Genomic DNA, 4,494 nt, shown 5'->3' with positions numbered 1-4,494 from the left:
GGGCCCTTTGCTGGCATCAGGGAGCTGTGTGGCCAGGTCAGCATCACCAGAGCTAGTGCCCTTGCTCACAGGGGCAGAGCGGTCAGGGGATGCTGCAGGGCTGGGAGGGCAAGGAGCTGCAAGTTAGGAGTGACAGGCAGCAGCAGGAATGGGGGGGTTCTGTGGTTTGGGAGTGAGGGGCACCGGCAGTACTAGGGGGCTGCAAGTTGGGAGTGAGGGGCACCAGCATGGCCCAAGGGGGTGGGGTACTGAGGGTTGGGGCTTAGGGGGAGTAACAGGGCTGGGAGGAGGCTGTGGCTTGGGAGTAAGGGGCAATGGAATGGGTAGGGCCAGGGCACTGGCATATCACTGTGCCCCCCACAACCATCTACTCCCCCCTTCCCCCTCCCTCCCCCACAGGAAATAAAGTAACCCTATCTTCACTCAAAGCATGAATGTAACTCATTAGCACTGTTCACTGATTTGCACACACAGTAAGAAGAAAGGAGAGTACCTGAAGTGCCTCTTCACTTTCCATTTTTTCCCTCCAATCAAATAGCATAACAAGCAACTCAGCCAGAGGGCAATTAAGTGGTCAGCAGCAAAAAATAAAAAGATGACCTTAGCAACAGTTCTTTACCTGTACCATTTCTTTGCAATATATCAAAGCTGACCAAATGACATGTTGAAGGTGCTCTGGAGGAACAAGAAAGACCATTTTAATGTTTGTTACATAAACAGTATAGTTGGCACCAAAAATTTGCTAACGCCTTGTATGGTAAACCAGAAAACATACTTTTTTAAGAAAATAGTTTTCAATGATATTTGCATTTCTATAGCAGCTTGTCTTAGGAAATGACTTTAGATCCTTGCTATGAAGTCTAAATAGATATTTTGATAAAGAAGACATGTTACCTTCCTAGGACAGAAATTTGAAAGATGTGGAGTAAATGGGAAGTGGATTTTTTTAGGTGGAGCAAAGGGCAATGCAACATGATATCATTCGAATTTGCAGTGCTCTTAGGCTAACCACCAAGCGGTGCTGGAATGCTACGGTCAAGAGAGAGAAAGAATATAAACAGAATACTTACAAGGACTGAGTTATTATGGGGTATCTATCAGGCAGAACAACTGCTTGCCCTACATTTCTATTACACCAAAGATGTCAGACCTACCGTATCATCATTGCAAAGTCCACCCACACAAACCTTTGCCAGTAAGACAACAAAGAGGCACATTGCTCTGAAAGGACTGATTTACAAAATATTTATCTAACGTTTCTACCGCTTGCAAAGCTTTTTCAAGCTGATCACAATTTTTTCCTGTTCATTCATGATCTGTCCTTCTGAATGGTCTTGCTGCAAATTGTTCACAGATATTCAAAATGTGCACTGCAAAGCAGAGCTAGTATAGGTCAGGGATCATACCTTTCTGTTTCTCAACAGAATAAATGAACAAGTGCTTCAATCTGTAACAAACATTCTGCAACGAGTTCTGAGTCCAACGTTCAATATTACTTACTGCAACAGTTTCTTCTGGAAAAAACTTGATTGTTCAAATGTTGGTAGCAAGCAAATGCAAGAAAAAGACAAACCCGGTTGAAGTCATCTCACTTGAAAAATCTAATGAGGTCTACAGAGTATTTATTTCATTTTTCAGCTCTAATTAATCTTTGAATGCCATTTCTGTTGCTAACTGTTCAAGCTATACATGTAGGAGAATATGTTTTGGTATTTCTAATTCCAGTGAGATTAAATACTTTTTTACAGTGAAAACATGGCAGGAAATATCAAGTAGAAATAATATGTTTTCCACTGCAAAACAAAAAACCCCAAAACTATTGTCATATACAACTAACTGTTAAAACAGCAAATATTCTTTATAAAGAAAACTGCCATCTGAGATTCTCAAAGTGCTTGGCAAAGCTTACAGATCAAAGCTTCACAACCTCCCTGAGGGAAAAGCATTGTTGCAGATAGGGACACCCAGCTACTGAACAGTGTTATGACCCCCATTCTTTCAGCAACAAATTATTCTATACTTACACCCTCCATCTGGTCATCCATTCTTTTTCAAAGATAACAGTAGAAATCAAAGTGGTTTCAGCTATGAAAGAAGTCTATGTAGCTGTTCTCTTAAGACAAACGATTCACCAACAGCATTTGTTTTTTAAAGTATCCACAAAGGCCTATACAAAAAAAAACTGCTGGAAACCACACCAATCCTTACGAGATAACACTTGCTAATTGCTGTTCAGGAAGGATTAGTCAAGAGACTGGATAGCTCCATGGATTAGTAATGTATATATGTCTTTTTGAGGTCACAACCTAAAACCTAACCTGAGTCAGCAATAGTTACCAAGAAGATGCTCACATGCTTTGAGCTCTTTTCCCAGCATAAAAACATCAAAAAAATCCAACCCCGTAACTAGAACTCTTGTTGAGAGCCTTCTTATAGAATCACACAAAAGTAGACCTGGAAGGTGCCTCCAGAGTCAGCTAATCCACCCCCCTGCTCCAGGTAGCATCATACCCATCTAACACATCATGTACAAATCTGTTGTCTAACCTATTAGTAAAACTACACAGTCAACTGTGGCACAACCACAAAACATAATTCTGCAACATGCCACAGGGGACAAGAGTGGCAATGTCCTCATGCTGCAAAGCTTGTTGAAATATGCTCAAGAAATCCAAGAAAGAGTGTCACAATTCCCATTACAAAGGCAGGCCAAAACCCCCACAGTCTGATTAAAAGGTAAAATTCCTTCCTAACCTCAAAATATGGTGATTGGTCTGACTGTGAGCATATAGTAAATCCTCTAGCCGGGAACCTGTAGGTTAAAGTCCCAGCAGGAGCACTGGCACACGCCAGTCAAAATCCCTAGCCCTAGTGCAGTCACTGCTTCTGAAGAAAGTGAAAACCTCCCCCTGGCAGATGTAGCAGTATAAAGGGCAGGCGGGGAAGGGCACAAGGGATTCCCATTTGGAAATTAGCAAAGCCCAGAAGCATGGGAAATACCCATAGCAGAGCATTGGCATAGCTAGTTCTGGATCAAATGTGATTGATGTTTGTACAACCTCTTTTCTTGAACACCTCCAAGGATGCAGAGTCCAACAGCTTCCCTAGACAATCTATTCCACTGTCTTACATTTCTAACAATGAACAAGTTTTTTCCTGATATCCAACCTAAACCTACTTTTCCACAACTTCAGGCCATTGGTCCATTCTTCTTTCCACAGCAAGACTGTAAAGGTGTTTTTCCTGTTCATGACAAACCTTCAGATATTTGAATGCTGCTATCATGTCCCTTCTTCAGCATCTATACTGCAAGCTGAACAGGACTATTTTTTTCAGCCTCACTCTTGTGGTATGCCTTGCCTTCCAAGCCCTTCATCACTTTTGTGATCTGCTTCTGAACCCTCTCTAGCTTCTCCACATCCTTTTAAAAATGTGGAGCCAAAACTGCATGCAAGACTCTAAATGAAATCTAACCAGTACTGAGTAAATAGGCATGATCACCTCCCATGTCTTGCACCTAATGGTTCTGTTGATGCATCCCAAAACCACATTTGCTTTTTATGTAGTTACATTGCACTGCATGCTCATATTTTTTATTATTCTTCCTGATGTGTAGCACCCTGCATTTGTCAGCACTGAACTTCATCCTGTTAGCTCCAGCCCAGCTTTCTAATCTGTCAAGATGCTTCTGAATTTCATTCTTGTCATTCATGTTCGCAGTTCAACTCAGTTTCATGTCATCCACAGCTTTGCTCAAGAAGCTCTCTATTTCAATATCCAAATCATTAATAAAACACATTGACCAGCACCAGGCCCAAGACAGACCCCTTTGGGACTCCACTTTAAACAGTGGATCCAAAGCTTCCTTGGTCTCTGTTCATGTTTATGGAACCTTTTCTTATTGTCCTGAACTTCCTTCACCAGGCACAGCTCACAGTTTTACCTTTGCCTTCCTGATTTTGTTCCTGCAAATTCTTGCTACTTCCCGACAAGTGTAACCTGTACTGTATCTTTTCAAAGCCAGGCCAAGCACATCAAGTCTGAAACATACTTTGGTGGTGACACGTATGCTAGTCAATTCAGAGCCTCCGAACTGATTTGGAAAAGATTCGGCGATTCAGAGGGCAGTCTTTCTGGGGAAACAGAAACTTGGAAAAGGGAGGGGGGAGGACTGACATGTCTAGATGCCATGTGAGCATGATTTCTCTCTGACTGCCCTCCCAATCACAGTGTCTGGGGGAGGGACATAGAAACAGCATAAAAGCCTCTGTCTGCAGGCTTGCTGTGCCTTTTGGTAGCGGGCTCTGGGGTAGCAACAGGGGCAGGAAGGTACTGGACTGCCTGACTTGCTTCATAGTCAGTCAGTTGCCTGCTCCTTTTTGTTCTTAGAAAGGACTGGATAGGATTTAGCTTAGCTTAGCATCTCTCTACTTAATACTTGTCCAATTCATTTCTTTCAATTTATATTTGTTGTCTTTTTTTTTTTTTATGCAA

The sequence above is a fragment of the Gavialis gangeticus genome, unplaced genomic scaffold (genome assembly GCF_001723915.1).
Source record: "Gavialis gangeticus isolate Ggan-Ray unplaced genomic scaffold, GavGan_comp1, whole genome shotgun sequence".
Classification (NCBI taxonomy): domain Eukaryota; kingdom Metazoa; phylum Chordata; order Crocodylia; family Gavialidae; genus Gavialis; species Gavialis gangeticus.
Note: the sequence above shows the minus strand (reverse complement) of the source record.